The 25,474-nt window shown below is 41.9% G+C and overlaps 1 protein-coding gene and 1 non-coding gene across 3 annotated transcripts in view; one reads left to right on the forward strand and one right to left on the reverse strand.

Moving 5' to 3' along the window:
* Nucleotides 1–25,474, reverse strand: part of GPR176 (G protein-coupled receptor 176) — a 122,555-nt gene that overhangs the window by 79,310 nt on the left and 17,771 nt on the right. The window lies entirely within an intron of this gene.
* Nucleotides 10,904–11,009, forward strand: LOC113242089 (U6 spliceosomal RNA). Its single transcript, XR_003311797.1, has one exon. It is a non-coding gene; the product is annotated as a U6 spliceosomal RNA (small nuclear RNA).

Genomic DNA, 25,474 nt, shown 5'->3' on the forward strand with positions numbered 1-25,474 from the left:
CCGAAGGCAGACGCTTAATGACTGAGCCACCCAGGCGCCCCAAAACATGTTTATTTTAAATATTGAAAATAAGTTACAGAGATTCTTTGAGAAGACCCAATGGCCAATTTGAGGGAGATGTCCTCGTAGACTTGTAGACTGAGCCTCTAAAGACACACTGACTCCGTTCTTCAGGTGAAAAAGCTTGCCATCATTTCTGGACACATGTTCCTCTGAATTAGCCAACTTACCCAAATGACAGTCGTCATGAACATTTGCTGCCACTCCTAATAGACTCTAATTATGAAGTATTTGCTGTCTTAGTAAAAGAAGGAGAAAGAAAAAACACACACTGGATATGGAACTCATCATCTAGCTAAGTGATTACGTAGTTTATTTAGAAAATGCAAATAATATTTTTCACTGGTAAGAAAAACATTTACTATGAATTTTTCAAGCATGGTTTTCTTTTCAGCTTAACAGACATTTATTACTTGTCTGTTGGGAAGCATGGTTTTTACTACTAACATTTTTTATCTTTTAGGAGTGCCTGGGTGGCTCAGTCCATTAAGTGTCTGCCTTTGGCTTGGGTCATGATCCCGGGGTCCTGGGATTGAGTCCCACATCGGGTTCCCTGCTTCTCCCTCTCTCTGCTTCTCCCTCTCTCTCCGCCTCTCCTCTGGCTTGTGCACCCCTCAAATAAATAAAATCTTTAAAAAAATAATAAAATAAAATTTTTTATCTTTTAAAAAAAATTACCTCCAATTATGGTCCATCCATGCACTAAGCATGGTCTGCAGTTGCTGTAAGTTTGAGAAACATCATGATGGCATATAAATAAATACTATATACAATATTCTAAGTGATCCATGGGCAATTTTCCTCCCCATAGGCCTAAATGTCTGGAAATATTCAGCATATAATTATTTTCCTTTCTTGTCATAAACAAATGGAATTAGCAATCTGTAATTCTTACCTATTTTTCTTATGTAAGTAACATTAAGATCCAAAAGATGTACATGTAGAGACAAGAAAAGAGAACATGTAATGGTTGCCAATTTCCTATGATAAATCTTTTCTCGGAAATATGGTTATTTGCTATTTAATGGATCTATTAGAGAGAACTTGCTCATTGGAACTGCCTCAAATAAGGTCAAAGAATCTCTGCCCCGGAGGAGGAAATAAAAGGAGGTCCAAAGACCTCCCTCCCTTGGAAGCAGTCACTAGATCAGGTCCACAGAGCTGTCATGGGTCTTAGGCAAATCCCTCAGGGCCCACCCCCTTAAGACAAGGAAGTCACGCTAATGTGCCAGCTCCTGACTGCTCTGGGTTTTGACATAATCCTCCTTCAGCAAAGGACTGCAAACAGTGTGGATAATACGTGATTGCTGCAAGGTACCACTTAGGCGGAACATTTGGCAAGTTTCTGTACCTTTGTGTCCTGTAACCTCCAAAAAAGTAAGCCTAGCAGAGATGGCAATCTCTCCATATCTAAAATTACCAACTCTACATAAAACGTTGAGATGTCCCTTGTATTAGACCATAATCACACATGCCATGTATAAGGACCACCTAACCAGCAATTTCTCAAAGTTGTATCTGACTTCTTAACAGATGTCCAACTACAGCTTGAACTAAAAAAGATTATTTCTCTCAAGTAACCTGACGTCCAGAAAAGGACTGGGCAGCTACTCAAAAAAGTCATCAAGGCAAGGACCCAAATTTCTATTTTCTTACTCTGCCATTCTTAACACATAGCTTGTGTCCTCCGAGTTGCAAAACAGTTATTTCATCTCTAGGATGGCACTCATATACTAGGCAGAAAGGGGAAAGGGCCAAGACCAAGGGCAAAGGCATGCCCCAGTCTAGTGTGTCCTTTTCCAGGAAAAAATGGCATTCCTGGGCTCCACTCAGTAAACTTTCACTTAGTACTCACTGGTAAAACCCAGGTGACACTGGCACTTCTAGCTGCAAGCGAGTCTAGAAGGTATTCTTATCTGGGCACGGTGTTGCCCTAAACAAAATCAGGGTCCTTAAAGTAAAAAATAAGAAAATAAATTCTGAGCAGGGAACAGGCAGGGATGCCACATGGTCAAGAGCATTTTAGGTGTTTGCTCAAATTGCACGAGTCAAAAGCCATTGACCCGAATGTCAAACTATCTCCTGACTTTGAAGTTTTTTTTTTTTTAAAGATTTTATTTATTTATTTGACAGAGAGACAGACAGACAGCAAGAGAGGGAACACAAGCAGGGGAAGTGGGAGGAAGAAGCAGGCTTCCAGCAGAGGAGCCTGATGTGGGGCTCGATCCCAGAACGCTGGGATCACGCCCTGAGCCGAAGGCAGAGGCTTAACGACTGAGCCACCCAGGCGCCCCATAACTTTGAAGTTCTTTCCTCCAGGAAACAGCTCTAAGTTACTGACATTTTACTGTCAAACTTACTCTTCATGACTGACTTATGTTACCCTGCTCCCCCAAAAGGACTGACCACACCTTAGAAAATATCACTTTCGTAATAATCACAAAGAGCCTTTGAAAAGAAGACATGAAGAGTCACTGGCTCATCAGCATCCTCCGAAGAAATCAGACAAATACTCTAGCATTACTGTTTGTTGATGTTTTACCTGCTGATTCCACAAGAAACGTATCTGTGCTCTTGAAAAGCCAGGAAGGTCCCCAAAACAAATCAGGTAAAAAGGAGATAGAAGAATGGGGATGCAATATAAAAACAAAGCCATCCCCACTTCATTGCTCATGGACAGCTGTTCCAGCCCAACAGCTGAATCACCTGTAGGTCTCCAAAGTAAATTAGAGACACGTCTTCCAATTAATTAACTGTGGCATAATTATCACACAACTTCGTAATTACAATGCACCTGGTCTCATAAGCACTGAGGGCAGTCCTCTGACCTAGGTTATTTAAGCCAAGCACTACCCCTCTTCTCTAGAATGTGAATACTCAGTGACACAGAACAAGACATGGGGAGGAAGACATAATTTCTCCTAATCTCAAACTAAAGAGACAATTCAATGCAATTTCCCTGCTTTCACAGGGGAACACTAAACAATATGGGTCTTTAGAAATGGGAATAGTGGATTTTGTCTGCCAAGAACTGTGAGACTCAGCAGAGTACTGTAAAAAAAAAAAACCCTTCCCTCCCGCTGGGAGGCAGCCTCTGAAAAGGAAAGAACACTCACCTAGAAGTGGCAAGACCTGGGGGCTCACTGCAGCCCAACATGCCCAAAGAAATCACTTCATTCCCCCCCTCCCATCTCGATGTTTAGATCTATAAAAAGACAGCATCGGACCAAGTTAAAGATATCCATGTTGTTTTTCCCTCAACAGTGGGCCAAATGGTCAAAAGCATCTAAGCGTAGGGGCTGAGAGATTTTTTAAATGTGACCGAGTTGACTGGAGATGAAGACAGCTGCAGAGTAGGAGGGTCCTACCCCTGCTCATCCCATGAACACAACTACATGAACTATCAAATCATCCTCAATACCCCAGAAACTGACCTGAAGACTGACAGAACAAACTCCACAACTAAAGGGAGAGAAACAGATGGCGGGTGCTGTGGAGGTGAGGGAACCCTGGTCATAGAGAAAGGTAAGAATGAGAGGAACACACAGGGGGATGCAGAAGACTAATGTTTCCCAAAGTCATTGGCTTGGAAAACAAGAAGGGCTGAATTTCATGGGTTCTTACACCCAGCAGGGCTTAAAGCCTGGAGTTTTTTGTTTTGTTTTGTTTTTTGTTTTTAAGATTTTATTTATTTATCTGACGGAGAAAGAGAGAGAGAGAGCCAGCACAAGCAGGGGGAATGGGAGAAGCAGTCTCTCCACTGAGCAGAGAAGATCCCAGGACTCTGGGATCGTGACCTGAGCCAAAGGCAGATGCTTAACCGACTGAGCCACCCAGGTGCCCCAAAGGCTGGAGTTTTATAAAGGTCAGCAGGCTTGGATGGGATACAGCTCAGAGGGTACTGCGCTATTCCTGGAGAGAAGGCAGAGAAACAATCCAGCGGCAGACAGCAGGGAAACAGCTATCTGAAAAATGCCTGGGGCACACAGTGGAGAGATTATCAGCTCCTCCGTTGGAGGATGTCCCTGAGAGGCAGCTTTCACAATCTCCAGGAACAAAGAAGGCCAGCGCCATTTCTCTCCCCTGCCCCTTTACGTAAACAGGCAGCGAGCCACCAGCAGGAATCAGCACAACACCAACTAGTTAATCACTGGCTGATTAACTAGCCTATACCAAGCCCCACCCCCTTGCACTTTGCTGGGACCGCCCTTCTCGGTCGCATTTGCCTCAGTCCCAATGCAACAAGCCCATCCCCAAAAGACCAGCACAAACCCTTGTCTCTCAACCAGAAAGTTCTGCACAGCCTCAGTTCTGGTGGAGATGGTGTCATGTCTCATTTCATAAGCAGACCAGAGCACACTAGTTAAAATTTGCCACTTTCAGGCCAGGGACCAAACACTATCCACAGCAAGCAAGGAGAGCCTCTGCAAATGACTGGCCTGAGGGACAGAGCAGCCAAAACACAACAGCAGAGCACATGCAGCACATGCCAGAGACACTCCCTGAAGCACCAGGTCCCAGGCACTACGTGACATCTTCATAAGACCATTACCTTCAGGAGCAGGAGATGTAACTGGCTTTTCTAACCCCCATAAGAAGACAGAGACTTAGATAAAATGTGAACACACAGGAATTTAACCCAAATGAAAGAACAAGATAACGCTATGGGCAGAGAGCTAAATGAAACAGACAAAAGTAACATGCTTAATGGAGAATTTAAAGTAACAATCATAAGGAAACTCAATGGGCTGGAGAAAAGAATAGAAGACATCAGTAAGACCCTTACCACAGTGATAAAAGAGTTAAAAAAGAACAATCAGAGATGAAGAGTGCAATAAACAAGATTAAAACAGGCCTGATGCAATGAACAGCAGGCTAGAAGAAGCAGAGGAATAAATTAGTGACCTAGAAGACAAAGTAATGGAAAGTAATGAAACTTAACAAAAGACAGAAAGAATTAGGCAACAGAATTAGACTTAGGGACCTCAGTGACTTCATAAAATGCAGTAACATTTGTATTATATGAGTCCCAGAAGAAGAAGAGAGAGAAAAGGGGGCAGAGAATTTATTTCAAGAATAGCAGAAAACTTCCCTAATCTGGGGAACAAAACAGACATCCAGATCCAGGAGGCACAGAGAACACCCATCAAAATCAACAAATGCAGGTCAACACCAGGACATACTGTAATTAAATTTCCAGGAAAAAAATAAATCTTAAAAGCAGCAAGACAAAGGAAGTCTTTAACTTACAAGGGAAAACCCACAGCGCTAGTGGGAGATTTCTCAACAGAAACTTGGCAAGCCAGAAGAAAGTGGCAGGATATATTCAAAGTGCTGAATGGGAAACATCTGCAGCCAAGAATACTCTATCCAGCAAGGTTATCATTCAGAATAGAAGGAGATTCCCAGACAAAAACTAAAGGAGTTTATGACCACTACACCAGCCCTGCAAGAAATATTAAAGGGCATTCTTTGAATGGAAAGGAGAGACCAACAGTGACAAAGACAAGAAAGGATCAGAGAAAATCCCCAGACACAATAACAAAACAAGTAATAAAATGGCAATAAATATGTATCTATCAATAATTACTTTGAATGTAAAGTGAACTAAATGCTCCAAAGGACATAGGGTAACAGAATGAATAAAAAACAAGACCCATCTATATGCTGCCTACAAGAGACTCATTTTAGAACAAAAGACACCTGCAGATTGAGAAGTGAGGGGATGGAGAAACATTTATCGTGCAAATGGATGTCAAAAGAAAAACCAGAGTAGCAATACTTGAATCAGACAAACTAGACTTTAAAACAAAGATTGTAGGGGCGCCTGGGCGTCTTAATCAGTTAAGCATCTCCCTTCGGCTCAGGTCATGATCCCAGGATCCTGGGATGAGCCCCACATCAGGCTCCATGCTCAGCAGGGAGTCTGTTTCTCCCTCTGCCCCTCCCTCATCTCATGCTCGCTCTCTCTCTCAAATAAAATCTTCAAAAAATTAAAATAATTTTAAAATACATAAATAAAACAGACTGTAACAAGAAACAAAAGAACACTATATAATCATAAGGAGGACAATCCAACAAGAAGATATAACAATTGTATACATTTATGCACTCAACATGGGAGCATTCAAATACATGAAACATTAAACAAACATAAAGGAACTAATAGATAATAATACAATAATAGTAGGGGACTTTAATACCCCATTTACATCAACAGAGAGATCATCTAAACAGAAAATCAACAAGGAAACAGTGGCTTTGAATGACACATTTGACCAGATGGACTTAACAGATATATCCAGAACATTCCATCCTAAAACAGCAGAATACACTTTCTGTTCAAGTGCACATTAACATTTTCCAGAATAGATCACATATTAGGTCACAAAACAGGCCTCAACAAATACAAAAAGACTGAAATCATACCATGCACATTTGTGACCATGACACTATGAAACTAGAAGTCAACCACAAGAAAAAATCTGCAAAGACCCACAAACCCACGGAAGTTAAACAACATGCAACTAAACAATGAATGGGTCAACCAGGAAATCAAAAAAAGAAGTAAAAGAAATACATAGGAACAATGAAAATGAAAACACAACAGTCCAAAACCTTTGGGATGCACCAAAAGCAATCCTAAGAGAGAAGTTTATAGCAATACAAGAAGCAAGAAAAATCTCATATAAACAACCTAACCTTACACCTAAGGAGCTAGAAAAAGAACAACAAAGCCTAAAGCCAGCAGAAGGAAGGAAATAATAAAGATTAGAGCAGAAATAAATGATATAGAAACTAAAATAATAATAACAATAGAACAGATCAAGAAAATCAGGAGCTAGTTCTTCGAAATTATTTTAAAAATTTATAAACCCCTAGCCAGACTTATCAAAAAGAAAAGAGAAAGGACTCAAAATCACAAATGAGAGAAGAGAAATAACAACCAACACCACAGAAATACAAACAATTTTAAGAGAATATTATGAAAAACTATATACCAACAAACTGAACAACCTAGAAAAAAAGGATAAATTCCTAGAAATATATAAACTACCAAACTGAAACAGGAAGAAATAGGAAACTTGAACAAATCAATAACCTGCAAAAAATTGAATTAATAACCAAAAAGCTCCCAAGAAACAAAAGTCCAGGACCAGATGGCTTCACAAGCAAATTCTACCAAACATTTAAAGAAGAGTTAATACCTATTCTTCTCAAACTATTCTAAAAAAAAATAGAAAAGGAAGGAAACTTCCAAATTCATTCTATGAAGCCAGCATTATCCAGATACCAAAACCAGATAAAGAAAACACTACGAAAGAGAACTACAGGCCAATATCCCTGATGACCACAGATGCAAAAATTCTCAATAAAATACTAGCAAACCGAATCCAACAACACATTTTAAAAAAGCATTCACCACAATCAAGTGGGATTTATTCTTGGGTTGCAAGCGTAGTTCAATATTTGCAAATCTTCAACACGATATACCACATTAACAAAAGAAAGGATAAGAACCATATGAGCATTTCAATAGATGCAGAAAAAGCATCTGACAACATACATGATAAAAATCCTCAGCAAAGTAGGTTTAGAGGGAACATACCTCAACATAATAAAAGCCATATATGAAAAACCCACAGCTAACATCATCCTAAATGGGGAAAAACAGAGCTTTTCTTCTATGGTCAGGAAAAAGAAAAGGATATCTACTCTCACCACTCTTATTTAACATGGTACTGGAAGTCCTACCACAGAAATCAGACAACAAAAAGAAATAAAAGGCATCCAAATTGGCAAAGAAGTAAAATTTTCACTATCTGCAGATGACAGGATGTTATATATAGAACACCCAAAAGACTCCACCAGAAAACTGCTAGAACTGATCAACGAATTCAGTAAAGTTGCAAGATACAAAATCAATGTAAGAAATCTATTGCATTTCTATACACCAATCATTAAGCAGCAGAAAGAGAAATTAAGGAACTAATCCCATTTACAACTGCATCAAAAACCATAAAATACCTAGGGATAAACCTAACCAGAGAGGTAAAAGACCAGTTCTCTGAAAACTATAAAAAAAATAATTAAACAAAGAAAGAAATTGAAGATGACAAAAAGAAATGGAAAGACACTCCCTGCTCATTGATTGGAAGAACAAATACTGCTAAAATGTCTACACCATGCAAAACAGTCTACACATTTAATTGCAATCCTTATCAAAACACCAACACCATTATCACAGAGGTAAAACAAACTACCCTAAAATTAGTATAGAATCACAAAAGACCCTGAATACTTAAAGAAACCTCGAAAAGCGAAGCAAAGCTGGAGGCATCACAATTCTAGACTTTAGGTCATATTACAAAGCTATAGTGATCAACACAGTATGGTATTGGCACAAAAACAGACACATAGATCAATGAATAGAATAGAAAACCCAGAAATGAATCCACAACTATATGGTCAATTAATTTTCAACAAAGCAGGAAAGAATACCCGAAGAGAAAAAGACAGTCTCTTCAATAAACGGAGCTGGGAAAACTGGACAGCTACATGCAAAAGAACGAAACTGGACCACTTTCTTACACCATACACAAAAATAATTTCAAATGGATTAAAGACCTAAATGTGAGACCCGAAACTGTAAAAATCCTAGAAGAGAGCACAGGCAGTAATTCCCTTGACACTGGCTGTAGCAACTTCTTTCTGATATGGCTCCTGAGGCAAGGGAAACAAAAGCAAAAATGAACTACTGGGACTACCAAAAAAAAGGGGGGGGGCTTCTGAACAGCAAAGAAAACAATCAATAAACCTAAAAGACAACCTACTCAATGGGAGAAGATATTTGTAAATGACATATCCAATAAAGGGTTAGTATCCAAAATAAATAAAGAACTTATAAAACTCAACAGAGAAAAAACAAATAATCCAATTTAAAAATGGGCAGAAATAGACATTTTTCCAAAGACATGCAGATGGCCAACAGACAGATGAAAAGATGCCCAACATCACTCATCATCAGGGAAATGCAAATCAAAACCGCAATGGGATATTACTTCACACCTGTCAGAATGGCTGACATCAACAACACAAGAAACAGGTGTTGCTGAGGATGTGGCGATAGGGAACCGTCTTGCACTGTTGGTGGGAATGGAAACTGGAGCAGCCACTCTGGAAAAGAGTACAGAGGTTCCTCGAAGAGTTAAGAATAGAACCACCCTACAATTCAGCAATTGCACTAAGTATCTACCCAAAGAATGCAAAAATACTAAAACACATGGATACATGCACCCGTATGTTTATAGCAACATTATCTACTATAACCAAGATACAGAAACAGCCCAACTATCCATCGACTGATGAATGGATAAAGAGGTGGTATACATACATATACATATACACACAATGGAATATTATTCAGTCATAAAAAAAATGAAATCCTGCGATTTGTAATGACATAGAGCTAGAGAGTACTGTGCTAAGTGAAGTCAAAGTCAAATACTGTATTATCCTACTTATATGTGGAATTTAAGAAACAAAATCAATAAGCAAAGGAAAAATGAGAGACAAACCAAGAAATAAGATTTTTTTATGAATCTCTTTAATCTTTATTGTATATATATTTTTTAATTCAAATTCAATTAATTAACATATCGTGTATCACCAGTTTCAGAGGTAGAGTTCAATGATTCATCAGTCTTGTAACACCCAGTGCTCATGACATCCCGTGCCTTCCTTAATTTCCATCACCCAGTTACTCCATCCTCCCCACCCCAGTCCCCCTCGTAACTCTCAGTTTGAAGAAACAGATTCTTTTTTTTTTATTTTTTATTTTTTATTTTCATTTACCTTTTTTTAAGATTTTATTTATTTATTTGACAGAGAGAGAGTGTGTGTGTATACAAGCAAGGGGAGCAGCAGGGAGAGGGAAAAGCAGGCTCCCACTGAGCAGAGAGCCCAATGTGGGGCTCGATCCCTGGACCTGGCATCATGACCTGAGCCAAAGGCAGACGCTTAACCAACTAAGCCACCCAGGCGCCCTGAAGAAACAGATTCTTAATTATCGAGAACAAACTGGTGCTTACCAGAGGGGAGGTCGGTGGGGGGGATGGGTGAAATAGCTGATGGGGATTAAGGAGCGCACTTGGCGTGATGAGCACTGGGTGACGTACGGAAGTGTTGAATCACTACATTGTACACCTAAACTAATATTACAACATATGTTAACTAACTGGAATTTAAATGAAAACTTAAAAAATGTGACCAAGTTGAGAAAAGCCACCCATGGCACATAAACACTAGGATGACAGCAGGAGTCAAGGGAATAAAAATATTTACTCATACTGACCTCCTTTTCATCAACCATCATGCAAATGTCTGGGTTTCATAACAGAATCATAATCAGAGAATTAAACTTTAGCTGCTGTAAACAAAATAATTAATTATATTCACCCTCAGCTAATTGACCTGGGTCCGAGAGCAGCAGCATATCACATAATGGTGACCCTTGGGAAGGGGCTTTGTCCTTACTGGCTTACCAGATTGTATGGGTATCCTAATTTAAATGGAAAAATAAGGCTCCAGACCTTTCCCAGGCTTACCTGCAGGGTCAGGCAGGCTGCATCTGTTCCAATGGGGAGGAGGCTGGATCCCAGGGGAACTCAGAAGTTCTTTCCTAATAGTCTATGAGTCTAAACCGGTGGTTCTCAAACTTCAGTGTGCCTATACATCACCTGAGAAACTTGCCAAAAATGCAGATTCCTAGATCCCACTCCAGAGACTCTGGTTCAGTAGGTTTGGAGCACATCACAGGAACGAGTATTTTAAAGAACCCCCAGTGCTCGCTCCGGCAGCACACATACTAAAATTGGAACAATACAGAAAGATTAGCATGGCTCCTGAGCAAGGATGACACCCAAATTCGTGAAGCATTCCACATTTTTGAGAGACTATGGACTCTGGGAAACAAACTGAGGGTTTCAGAGGGGAGGGGGGGTGGAGGACTGGGATAGGCCGGTGATGGGTATTAAGGAGGGCACGTATTGCATGGAGCACTGGGTGTTATACGCAAGGAATGAATCATGGAACACGACATCAAAAACTAAGGATGTACTGTATGGTGACTGACATAATAAAAAATTATTATTAAAAAAAAAAAAGAACCCCCAGAAGGTGACTGTGATATAGGTAATTCAAAACCCATACTCAGAAACACCCTAGTCATTGCAAAGCAGCTATGAGGGGTCCCCGTACTAGAAAAGAAAAGAGCCAGGGTTCTCTTCATTTGGCTCAAGATAGCACAGTCAAGTATTAAATTCCAAACCAGTATGAGAAATGTGTAGGTGTTTGCTTCTAAGGAAGATCCAGATGGCCTGGGCCCGAGTGAAGCAATGCATATTCCAGACAGAGAGAAGTGAATGGTCCACAATCGACCTCTGCTGGGTGATGATGCTGAGCCAGGCAGCAGCAGTGCTGGACACTGCAATATATCAGTCATTCACTCAATGGGCAAGAAACAGTGAGGGCAGAGGTTCTGGAGAGCCCTGCAACCCTGAGCAGGACTTAGGCAGCATCAGACATTTAATTTCAAAGCAAAAAATTTCTCTTTTCTTTCTGCTTTTGCTTATATAAAGCTTCTGAGTTTCCTGAGGACCTACCTTCCTAAAGGAAAACCTCACCCCCTCAAATCACACCACCTGTTAGTAAGCCTGGGTCAGTGATTTTCCATAGCAAAGATCTGAGGTTCTTCACCAAGAATCCTAAACCCTCTTCCAAACAACCTGTATTATCATCCTTCTCTCTGAGCTCTGCCATCAGCAGCTTCTCCAACCCCTTTCTTACCCTTCTTGAGGATCTAGACCTTTGCAATTCTTTGACATGCTTTCTATTGCCAGAAGCTTGTCCACTGTGTTAAGCTTCCACTAAGTATCTATTAATGAGGCAATTAATAGTAATCAACAGTCACCTCCTCTGGATTAGTTAGGGAACTAGCACAACTCCAAACAAGACCCTTATCTTCTCTGCTCTTTAATTTCCAACCCTCATGGCACACTGCCAATGTTCTGGGCATTGCAAGGTTTAGGGTCTCTGCACCTCCAAGTTGGAGACAACCCAGAGAGCACAACCTGCTTCACACCCAGGAAAGCTACAATGAGCCCAGGCTATTTTCCTCATTTAAAAATGTAAGTGGTGGGATGCCTGGCTCGCTCAGATGGGTAAATGTCTGCCTTCGGCTCATCCCGTATCAGGCTCCCTGCTCAGCGGGGAGTCTGGTTCTCCTTCTCCCTCTGCCTCTCCCCCTGCTGTGCACTTCCTCCCTCCCTTTCTCTCTCTCTCAAATGAATAAAGTCTTATAAATAAATAAATAAATAAATAAATAAATAAATAAATAAATTTAAGTGGTATGGGACCTTGACTCAAATTGTCCCCAAACATGAGAATGCTAAGGTCCCAAAACGCTAAAACTGGAAACTTCTGAATAGCCTTTTTTTTTTTTTAAGATTTTATTTATTTATTTGACAGAGAGTGAGACAGCGAGAGAGGGAACACAAGCAAGGGGAGTGGGAGAGGGAGAAGCAGGCTTCCCGCCGAGCAGGGAGCCCGATGCGGGGCTTGATCCCAGCCAGGACCCTCGGATCATGACCTGAGCCGAAGGCAGACACTTAACGGCCGAGCCACTCGGGCGCCCCCTGAATAGCTTTTAATAGGATGTAGGCTCCATGAGGGCAGACTTCATATGATTTATTCCTACAGTGAATCATACAGCACATACAGCACATACATACAGCAGTGCTTGTCCATGGCCGGTGAACAAATAACAGTAAAGAGAGCTCCTCAGCATCCACACACACTTTCCATAGGGGTCCCTAAGGCACATCCCCTCAGTCCTTCATTTACAATGGCAGCAAGAGCTTGCTCCCAGCTCCCAGCTCCCAGCTCCCAGCTCAGGAGAGCTGAATGCACACACCCCTTCCCAACTCCACTTCACTGGAAGCTTGGCCATGGTGGGAGGATCTACGCCCCAAAAACTGCAAAAAACAAACCAGGGTTTTTTTCCAGAAAAAGCCAGTTGTTAGACATTTACCAGCACACCACTGCCCTTAAGACTTACAAGGTCTTGGCACCTGGGTGGTTCAGTGGGTTTAGCATCTGCCTTCAGCTCAGGTCATGATCCTGGGGTTCTTGGATCAAGCCCCGTGTCAGGCTCCCCACTCAGTGGGGTGTCTGCTTCTACCTCTCCCTCTGAACATCCCCCTTTCTCATGCTCTCGCTTTCTCTCTCAAGTGAATAAATATTTAAAATCTTAAAAAAAAAAAAAAAAGGCTTCCGAGGTCTCTTTTCTGTAAATACAGAGGCAATAAAGAATTAAGCTCAGTTTTGGGGGGCTCCAAGCTAGAAAACAAAGCAGTATTTGTCAACTTATTTCGTAAGAGTATCGATTCACACCAGTCTCTGATATGGGGGTTTGCAGGTCTCTACGGTGAAACCGCACTGAAACCTAGGGGCTCCTCTGTGACAATAGTCCCCATTTGCAAAAGTTAATGAAAGTTAACTGACCTAAGACAAAAATCTGACAATAGGAGTGAATGGAAGGCTGGGGAGAGGAGACCCAGCCTGCTGAGAGCCTGTAGAAATGCTAAGCATAGAACTCTTTGGAGTGGAGCAGTATGGAATGATACACTCTGCCTGCGACTGCAATTTACAGTTCTTATTTTCTTTTTTTTTTTTTTAGATTTATTTATTTATTTATTCGACAGAGACAGAGACAGCCAGCGAGAGAGGGAACACAAGCAGGGGGAGTGGGAGAGGAAGAAGCAGGCTCATAGCAGAAGAGCCTGATGTGGGGCTCGATCCCATAACGCCGGGATTACGCCCTGAGCCGAAGGCAGACGCTTGACCGCTGTGCCACCCAGGCACCCCTACAGTTCTTATTTTCTTTTCATTTTTTTTTTAAGATTTTATTTATTTATTTGACAGAGAGAAAGACAGCCAGCGAGAGAGGGAACACAGCAGAAGGAGTGGGAGAGGACGAAGCAGGCTCCCAGTGGAGCAGGGAGCCTGATGTGGGGCTCAATCCCAGGACCCTGGGATCACGTCCTGAGCCAAAGGCAGAGGCTTACCGACTGAGCCACCCAGGCGCCCCTTTATTTTCTTTTCAAACATATTCATAGCATTCTATGTGCCAGGCACTGGTCAATTTGCTTCGCAAATATCTACTCATTATTCTAGCCATGAATACCACACATACAGGAGTATTCAGTGTAACCCAGACAAAAGAAACTCTACTGACCCTCACCCTTTTGTTCATGAAAAACCAGGAACACGGACCTGCTCTTGACCCACTTAATGGCTCTGGGCTTGTTAATGGTAAGAAAACTGAATTGGAACAGAGGTCCACCAGACCATGGATGTGTTTGACTGGACCTCCTCAGGGGCCCCAGACTACATCTGGCATATATGTCCCTTCAGGTTTACAACTGTGGAGTTTACTGGAGTAAGACAGAATACAAGGGAGAGAAAGCAGTCAGTGTTGCCACAGGCCTTCTCCTTTTTGAAGACGTAGAAGACTAAATTAGAAAACCTTTCAGATCTTCCCCAGCTCTGTAACAATGATGATAATGAGAAAACAAAACTACAAAGCTGGTTTTATTTATGTGTTCAGAAATTATACCACTGATGAAAGATTATCTTCGAAACCCTGAACTCGGTATTGACAATAAATACCAAAATCATCTCACAGACGAAATGATATGCCAGGAGCATCTCCTTAGGCTATTTTTGAGCCAAAATGGGCTATAGAACCAGAATGAGACTAAAATACAATATTAGGTGGAAGTTTTAAGTCAAAGAGAAAACAACAGTCAACCCAAATCATTTCAGCTATCAAGAGAGAGTGATTCTCAAGCAGCTTGACTTTTGGAATTCAAGCACATAAAACCATTATTTGGTTTTCTTTCCAAACCAGAGTCGATACCCTTCAACGTTATCAGAAAGTTAATCAGAATGTCTATGGAGCACCTACTACGTGTTACCAATGGGCTAAGTGCCACAGGCGAAAATAAAATATAAAGCACACTCCCTGCCCTTAGAAATGAGATTTACTGGGACACCTGGGTGGCTCAGTCAGTTAGGTGCCCAACTCTTGATTTTGGCTCGGTCATGATCTCAGGGTTGTGAGACTGAGGCCCTCACTGGGCTCCACGCTGGGTGTGGAGCCTGCTTAAGATTTTCTCTCCCCCTACCCCTCTCCTCCATCTCTTGAAACAGAGAGAGAGAGAGAGATTTACTTAGATGAAGAGAGAGGAGGTCTTCCATGTAGGAGTAACAGCACAGAGAGGGGAAGTAAGGTTATGAGAGAAGGTCAAAGGGTCCAGTTTCTTACAGTAAAATATCATCTTGGGTAGGCAGGGTAGAGCCGAGCACAAAAGTTAAAACGAATCCAATAGGTAAGGGGAAACCAGTTAGTTAAGTAGAACAACTTGATAAAGTTGTGGTTAAAGAAGTTAGCAGGGTATGGGGAGGAAGGAGATGGTGAGTTTCTATTTGAACTTTGTGAATTTGCCACTATAGTGGGTTAAACTATGTCCCCCTTAAAAGATATGTTCAAGGCCTAACCCCAGCTCTTCCTGGCAATGGATGTGACCTTATTTAGAAACAGTCTTTGCAGTTGTCATCAAGATACGATGAGGCCATACTGGATTAGAGCAGGGCCTCAAATCCAACGACTAGTGTTCTTTTTAGGAGCAGACACACAGAAGAGACACAGGGAAGAAGGCCCTACGAAGGCAGAGGCAGAAACCGGAGTGTTGTTGCTACAAGCCAAGAAATTCCAAGAATGTGGGAGCCATCACGAGGAAGAAGAGAGGCGTGGACCAGATCGCCCTCAGGGCCTCCAGAAAGAACCCATCCTGTGGACACCTTGATTTCAGACATCTGGCATCCTGAACTGTGAGAGAAGGAATTTCTCTTCTTTTAAACCACTCGGTTTGTGCTCATCTGTGACAGCAGCTCTAAGGAACTAATGCAGCCGTGCTCCGTGCACCAACTATGTGCAAGTGGAAAACATCAGACGTGAGGTTTCATTATTCCCTGATTCATTTATTCAAATTAGCATTTTATGCCTTCTTTTGAGGTGGCTCACAGCCCTCAATTATATTCATTACACTGACAATTTGGGGTATCAAGAATATTGATTCCTCTCTGTGTCTCTTGCTTCTCTCATCAGCCAATACTCATATAAACACACATTAAATTCACACAGTTGTCGATTACAAGCTCTGACACTACATTAAAAGCAACAGAGATACAATGAGCCAGTTGAGCCAAACTTTCGATGGACCACAGTAACTTCCTGCTCATTTGTTATTTAATTCAAGGAAATACTTTTATTTTTTTTAAAAGATTTTATTTATTTATGTGACAGAGAGACAGCCAGCGAGAGAGGAAACACAGCAGGGGAGTGGGAGAGGAAGAAGCAGGCTCCTGGCGGAGGAGCCTGATGTGGGACTCGATCTGGAACGCCGGGATCACGCCCCGAGCCGAAGGCAGACGCTTAATGACTGCGCTACCCAGGCGCCCCTCAAGGAAATACTTTTAATAACACAACACTGTCTTCCCCCTCTACCTTTCACTTTCATACATACATTTTTAAGGCAATTTTCAAAAAAAAAAAAAGAGCATTAGGCTAGATATTCACACATACAAATTTTGTCTCACAATAAACACATACAACTCAGTAGAGGTTTATTTTCCCCTTTTTTTAAACAGATAATGAAGGTGGTTGAGCACTTAATGATATGGTATGGACAACAGATACGTTAAAGCAGACTAAAAACATTAACAATATTTGCCAGGCATTGTGTTTTGCATGTTAGCCCATATCCTCCCACCATTAGGATACAGATAAATAAGAAAACTGAAGCTCAGTTAAATTACTTACCCTTTACTCTGCTTTTGGTTATCAAGAGCTTCAAAAGCTACTGTTAAAAATGTACAAACAGGGGCACATGGGTGGCTCAGTCGGTTAAGCATCTGCCTTCGGCTCACATCACAATCCCAGGGTCCTGGGATCGAGCCCCGCATTGGGCTCCCTGCTCAGTGGGGAGTCTGCTTCTCCTACTACCCCTCCTCCCTTCTCATGTGTGCTCGCACTCTCTCTCTCAAATAAAATCTTTTTTAAAAAATGTACAAATAGGGGGGCGCCTGGGTGGCACAGCGGTTAAGCATCTGCCTTCGGCTCAAGGCGTGATCCCGGCGTTATGGGATCGAGCCCCACATCAGGCTCCTCCGCTATGAGCCTGCTTCTTCCTCTCCCACTCCCCCTGCTTGTGTTCCCTCTCTCGCTGGCTGTCTCTATCTCTGTCAAATAAATAAATAAAATCTTTAAAAAAAAAATGTACAAATAGGTACACCTAGGTGGCTCAGTTGGTTCAGTGCCTGACTCTTGGTTTTGGCTCAGGTCATGATTGCAGGGTCCCAGGATCAAGCCCTGTATCAAGGCTCCTGGCTCAGCGGGGTGCCTGCTTCTCCCTCTGCCTGCTACTCTCACTGCTTGTGAGCTCTCTCTCTCTCTCTGGCAAATAAATAAATAAAATTGTAAATAAATAAATAAATAAAATCTTTGGAAAAAATAATAATAAAAGCTGGCCCGAGGACAAAATGCTAGCAAGTGGCTGAGCTAGGACTTACACTCAAAACACCCACTACTGATCTTATCTAAAGTCCTATTTTTATCCCAGGAACATTATTCTCAAAAGAGAAACAGGTTTGGCATGGCCAAGTACTATTTCACAAAATAGACTATTATGACTATGAGCTTTCATAATTTAAAATATTGCCTCCAGCTCTGGCTGTGGGTTCTTGGTTTTGTGATACAACCCACCAGACACACAGTTTAGTTTGAATAAATGTATTATGCTGAAAGGCAACGTAAACTGAGAAAGTCATTACCCACAAGACAAGCTGGCCAGGAAATCGGTGAAAAGAATGGAGACCAGAGGTCCCACCCAGGCATTTCAGCTAGAAAGGAATTCATCAACAGTTCCACATCCCTGGGGAAAAGGAAATTGTATCAGCACATGCTATATCCTTAACGAAGCTGACAATTCTTTTCTCTTTTGCATGCCTTTCTCTATAGTCACAGAAATCTAGGATGCAATTGATCCAGCAAGCACAAAACCACACTATAAAGAACAATTCCTTAAGAAAGGCAAAGGTTATTTCCTTCATTTAATTTTAAATATTTCACATATTTTATATTTGCTCCACACACATTTACAGAAAAACTATTATGTACAAAGGATTAAGACTTATCTCTGAAACATACACATTAAGATCATTCTGCAAATAAGGTTTCAAATCTATTAGCACTTCAATCTCCACCTTTCACCACCCCCTCTCATATCTGCAAGTGTCACAGCAACGACACATCTGGTGGCAAATTGCATTTGTTGCCTGAGAGATCATGACCACAGCAATAGGAAATAATTTGAAATTTTATTAAAAATTTTTATCTGCTGAGAGTCTAGTTTCTTTGGGACTTATTTCAAGTCCTGAGCCTCTAGTTTGAATAACCAGCTAATAATCCACCAAGTGTTTGCATCTTTTCAGGCAGCTCTCCGCCTCTATTTCTTATTACTGTCAAGTAACCCCAATTAGTTTAGTGATTTGCAAAAGGCCACTCTCTAAGCCAGCAAGTGACCCTGTCTGTCACTCTGCTCCCAAGAGCGGGACAATGCAAGATGTCAAAGTTCTGAACTATCATCGAAAACCTTACCATTCACACTGTCTCTGCAGATCACATTAGTGAAATATTCTCATCAGACAAATCTTATTTTTATTTTACTACTTCATTTCTGTGAAGCTAGGTCAATGAATACTGTATACGTCAGCTAGACTAATTCACACGATGATAAACTAATTAAAAATGTTTTTCCCTCTTCATTTACAGAGTGATGATTAAGTATTCCCCTTTTTAAAAATAAGATTTATTGGCGTGCCTGGGTGGCTCAGTCGTTAAGCGTCTGCCTTCGGCTCAGGGCGTGATCCCCGCGTCCTGGGATCGAGCCCCACATTAGGCTCCTCCGCTGGGAGCCTGCTTCTTCCTCTCCCACTTTTCCTGCTTGTGTTCCCTCTCTCGCTGGCTATCTCTCTCTCCATCGAATAAATAAATAAAATCTTTAAAAATAAGATTTATGGTAGGGTGCCTCAGTTAACTGACTCAGTTAAGCGTCCAACCCTTGATCTCAGCTCAGGTCTTGATCTCAGGGTCGTGGGTGAGGAGCCTACTTAAAAATAAATAAAAGGTTTACGGTGACTTTACCAAGTGACTTTGTATCCTTAAAATCCTTCAATACAAGGTAACATCTCCTTCCAGTAATTCTAGTTATAGCTGCAGCTTAAAGAGGGAAAACACCAGTACCCCTCATTTCAATCATTCTTGAATCATACAAGTAATAAACATAGACATACTATCTTCAGTTTCTTAGGAGAGAGAGAGTGAAAGGAATATCTAAAAATGAGAGAAATTAGCCAGGTAATAAGGCAGGGAAGAGCTTTTATGGACAAAAGAATAATAAAAGCTAAGGCAAGGAGACTGGAAACAGAATAATGTAGCCTGGGAACCACAAGTAGACTGGAATTTCTGGAGTGTAAGATGAGTGAGCTGAGAGGGAAACAGGAGCCAGGTTGTGGAATGTCACTATAAGGAGCCAGAAGGAATGGAGAGCTAGGAAAGGGCTCCAAAGAGGAGAGTGACATGATCAGTTATTGACTGAGGAATAATCAGCAGACGATAAAAGGGAAGAATGAAATTTAAGACTATTCTCCCAAGAAGCCTGACTGTGAACCGAGAAGGAAGAAAGGCAATATAGGGCAAGAAATGCAAAAAGGAGGCGGCCAAGGAGCCACCGGGAGCAAGAGACACTGAAAATAAAGGAACGAGGAGGGTTACCTGTTGGAGGATACAGATGCTGATGAGTGTATAATGACTGACACAAGAGACCTCCACCAGACACCACCTTTCTGCTCTAGAGGGGCACTAAAATCTAGAACTCTTACCAGAACACCAAGTCTTCTAGTTCCTAGCTTCCCAATGTGACTAGCCTGAGGACCAATATCATCTAGTAGTTTGTTAGACATGCAGAATCTGGGGCGCCTGGGTGGCTCAGTCAGTTAAGCATCTGCCTTCAGCTCAGGTCATGATCCGGGGTCCTGGGATCTAGTTTCACGTTGGGCTCCTTGCTGAAGGAGCCTGCTTCTCCCTCTGCCTGTCGCTCCCCCTACTTGTGCTCTCCCCTCCTCCGACAAATAAACAAAAATAAAATCTTAAAAAAACAAATGCAGCATCTGAGGCCCCATCCCAGATCTCCTGAATCAGAACCTGCATTGTAATAAGACCCCCAGCAGATTCACTTACACCTGAAGTGTGGAAGCACTGTCCTGGACCATCTCTAGAGAACTTTAAGGAATTATGTAGAACAGGAAAGGAACCAGAAGACTGGAGACACAGAAAAGAGGAAGAAGAAAAATACAGCAAAATTCATACTGGTCAATCTGACACTAGAATTAATTACTGACAGGAAGGCCAGAAGTAATCACCAGGAGACAGCACGGATACATTAAGAATACATCATGTCAGATTCTCCTTGTTTCTTTGTATCAGTAAGCCTAGATGTAGTAGACATAATATATCTGACTTTCAGTAAAATAGCCTGTAAGACATCTCCAAAGTTTTTGGAAACAAGATAAAGAAATGATGACCTGGGTGAGATTCTAGTTATTAACTTAGTTTAACAATTATTTCAAAAGGGTTTTTTTTTTTTTTACTTTTTTTTTTTTTTTAAGATTTTATTTATTTATTTGACAGAGACAGCCAGCGAGAGAGGGAACCCAAGCAGGGGGAGTGGGAGAGGAAGAAGCAGACTCCCAGCAGAGGAGCCCGATGCGGGGCTCGATCCCAGAACGCTGGGATCACGCCCTGAGCCGAAGGCAGACGCTTAAATGACTGCACCACCCAGGCGCCCCCTCAAAAGGGTTTTGACTAGTAAATTAAATTAACCTCAATTACCAGATCGCTAGAAACAAGATCTCCAACCTTCTTCTCTCCCTGTACCATTTAATACTGTTTTTGAGAATTTAGATGGAAATACAAAAGATACATAGTTAATATCATGGAAAGCAATAATGTTAAGTGGCATAATCGGGATCCTTCTCCCCCCCTCCAAAAAAAATTAACAGACTGATAAAAAAAAAACATTTTAGTTAAATTAAAATGAATTAAAATGATGATAAAATGAAAGTACTGATCTGGGCTCCTAAACTGAATCAAACAAGGATGATGAGAAAGAATCGTAACAGCAGTCCATGAAATAAGAGCTCGGGAGTTTTAGGAGACGCTAAATTCAGTATGAGTCAACACACTGACGTTAACATGAGGTCAGCGAGATAATATGTGAGTTCAGCTCAACCCACGTGCTGAACTCCCCGACAACACAACACACACGCTAAGATTAAAAAGGGGCAGCAAAGATTTAAACTATCTTTTGCATTCTGTAACTTGAGATAGTACACGATGATCCCAGAGTCAAAATATCCCTGATATTAACAATAAGGCCTAATAAGCACCCCAAACTGGTTTCGAATGTACTAATTTAAAAGCTGCCCACCGGCTCCCTTGTTCATACTCACAAGAGATTTGCATGCTAAAGCAGTCACAATTCTCCCCAAAGCCAACTAGCCCTTACTGGTCTTTCTGATCACTCACTTGCCCTCTCTGCTGTCCTTTGTGCCAAGCTGAAAATGACACTTAACTATGTGTGTTGCCATAGCTACACTGCCCGTGGCTCTTTTGATAAAGACTTAGTTTCCTAGTTTGAGACTGTCACCGCATATATACTGGGCATTTGGAGGACACACTTAGGCTTAAAACATCTCAGGGACACTGGGAAGTCCAGACTGGTGGCAGTTGGGTAGAATTTCAAGGCCTTAATTATTGAGGTATCAAGAAGTCCCAGAAGTTGGAGCACAGCATGACCAAAAAGGCTGAAGGCAAAAGGAGCCCAAGACATTGGGTGTGAGACGGTGCATATTGTCTAAATTCTTACTTTCAATCTCAATGAAAATTTTGAAAAAATGTTTTAAATTCTGCATAGAGGGGCGCCTGGGTGGCTCAGTCGGTTAAGCATTTGCCTTCGGCTCAGGTCATGATCACAGGGGTCCTGGGATGGAGCCCCACATGGACTCCCTGCTCAGTGGGGAGCCTGCACCTCCCTCTGCCCCTCCCCCTGCTTGTGCTCACTCTGTCAAATAAATAAATAAAATCTTTTTTAAAAATAAAATAATAATAATAATAATTTAGTTATTACCTATAGGATATATATTGAGATGGAGACAGTTGGCAGGGGAAGAATTAGGAAATCAGATTATCTCATTCATAAAACTTTGAGGTAAGTTTCTTTAAGTCATATTTGAGAAGAGTAAGTCTGAAGGTAATGCTACTACTCCCCTAAGAGGGGTGGGGGGGAATCTTCTAATGACCTGAGCACTTACCTGAAAGAACTAGTCTTCTCCTTCCATCCTCCTGACATCTACCCTCATTGCTTGACTCCCAGGCATATAACCTGGGAGTGCGCATCTCCACAGACTAAGAGGTCGGCCAGGCCACCCCTTAGATCAATGTGAAAGTGTGAAGATCCGGCATCAAAATCACAGAAAGCATTCGTTAATAACATAGACTCCAGGGCACCTGGGTGGCTCAACTGGTTAAGCACCTGCCCTTGGCTTAGGTCATGATCCAGACTGAGCCCTGCACTGGGCACCCTGCTCAGTGGGGAGCCTGCTTCTCCCTCTGCCCCTCCCCCTGCTTGTGCTTCCTCTCTCTCTCTCTCTCTCTCTCTCTCTCAAGCAACATCTTTAAATATATATATATATATATACACACACACACATATTTATACTCCAAGACTCCACGTCAAACCCACCAAAAGGAAACTTCTGATGGTGGAACTCAGGAATCTGCATTTTTAACAAGTGATTTTTATGCACACTAGGTTTAAGAATCTCTGCCTCGAAGGGCACCTGGGGTCTCAGTCAGTTAAGCATCTGACTCTTGATTTCAGCTCAGGTCATGATCTCAGTGTCCTGAGATCAAGCTTCACACTGGGCTCTGTGCTCAGTGCGAGTCTGCTTGTCCCTCTTCCTCCCCCCTCAGGCTCTTGCCTGCATTCTCTCCTTCAAATAAATAAGTAAAATCTTAAAAAAAAAAAAAAAAGAGGAAGAAGAAGAATCATCTCTGCCTCACAGTAACAATCACAAAGAGGCAATGTGATTTACCAACAGTAAACCCACCACTCGACAGCAGGGCCAGGCTAGAATCCACCTTCCTAAGCACCTGGTGTGATCCCCACCTGCTAGAGCCCAATGACTTGTTACTAATAAGAAAAAATGTGGTACTCTTTAGAGAAAAGTCCCATGTACTCTTTAAAGTCCCATGTAATTTTAACAGTAACAGCATCCCACAGAGAAACAGGCTTAGTTAACTCTCGAGTCCCTAATCCGGACCTTCATGTGGGCTTCATTTTAGGGCTTCTGGTAATTTGTAGACTCATTGCTGCTAAAGATTTGCAGCCTTAGGAGAAGGCCACAGAAACAACAGCCCAAATACAAAAGGTGCTATGCGCATCAATCAATGAGAAGGTCTGAAAACCAAAATTTGATTATTTTGTCTCAGCTTGAGTCTTGCTTGAACTCTGTGTTCCTGGAAATTAAATTCACACTTAGGTAGACTTCAGGGAGTTATTCTTTCCTTTCCATTTAGCAGCCGTTGGAAGTGTTTGTCGTCCTAAGAAACTGCACAGGAAGCCCCCCCAAAATGTAGCTGTAATTAAAGTTGCAAATGAGCACACAAGGAATGCCCAGGGAGCCAGGGGGTAAATCCCTCATACCCTCTAACACAATGCAGAGGTGTCCTCAAACATTCTTGCTCGGAAAACACAGAATCACTCTTTTTTTTTTTTTTAAAGGCTATTTGTATACAATTTTTTTTAAAGATTTTATTTATTATTTATTCGACAGAAATAGAGACAGCCAGCGAGAGAGGGAACACAAGCAGGGGGAGTGGGAGAGGAAGAAGCAGGCTCCCAGCAGAGGAGCCTGATGTGGGGCTCGATCCCATAACGCCAGGATCACGCCCTGAGCCGAAGGCAGACACTTAACCTCTGTGCCACCCAGGCGCCCCCAGAATCACTCTTAATACAAGGCACTCCTTCAATTACTTTATTTGGAACAAGTAATAAATGACTTTATTTGGAATTTTGTTTGGAGAAGGCACAAAGACTTGAAATTACCTCAACCAATGTTACCTTGGGCTTCCTCTGAAGGTCATCTGATAGAGTAAGTGAAAAAGAAGGCAACGGTATCACTCTTCATTCCTGCCCTAAAGAAACCAGAATGGTTACTTGTGGCTTGGGGTGAAATTTATTTCAGTGGCTGTGTCAAGGATGAGTTAAAAAAAAAAAAGCACAGTGTCTCGTTCACAGAGCTTCCAAGTAACAGTGAGGGGCTCTGAAAAACTGGACGAGGTAGCTCCAAAATGTTTCCAACAAAAACAGTGGCAGAGGCCAAAGAGGTATGTGGAAAATTTGAATAAAACTGCTTCATAAATTTTAAGTAGGAAAAAAGTATTTTTTTTTTAAGATTTTATTTATTTATTTGACAGAGAGAGAGACAGCCAGCGAGAGAGGGAACACAAGCAGGGGCAGTGGGAGAGGAAGAAGCAGGCTCATAGCAGAGGAGCCTGATGTGGGGCTCGATCCCAGAACGCCGGGATCACGCCCTGAGCCGAAGGCAGACGCTTAACTGCTGTGCCACCCAGGCGCCCCGGAAAAAAGTATTTCTAAACGAACATACTATTTAGTCCCTGGAATTGGAAAATTTTACCAAGGCATCAAGATACACTAAATACCAAAGTAAAGTGTCAGATCAAGATGTGTATTTTTCAGGGCACCTAGGTGGCTCAGTCGGTTAAGCGTCCTGGGATCAAGCCCCGCATCGGGCTCCCTGCTCCACAGGGAGCCTGCTTCTCTCTCTGCCTCTGCTTCTCATGAATAAATAATTTTTTTAAAAGATGCATATTTTTCAAAGTTATGGCTAAATACTTAGAACACCTGAACCCCTACTCACCTGGAGGGAACACAGGAATAGACAGAGAGCTGCGGGTGTGCACCAAGTCTTACCCACCCAGAAAAGAAAGGAGGGGGTGCCCATCTCTCCCCAAGCCTAGTAAGTGGGTTTCAACAAACCCATGCAGACAGCTTGATGTGTGTCCTCCTCGCAATTGGGGTTTACAGTGAAGTAAACTGGTTCCTCTCTGAGAAACTTAAAGGGCCAGAGATGGGCTGATGAGCTGCTC

This window comes from Ursus arctos, unplaced genomic scaffold, assembly GCF_023065955.2.
Source record: "Ursus arctos isolate Adak ecotype North America unplaced genomic scaffold, UrsArc2.0 scaffold_36, whole genome shotgun sequence".
Lineage (NCBI taxonomy): Eukaryota > Metazoa > Chordata > Mammalia > Carnivora > Ursidae > Ursus > Ursus arctos.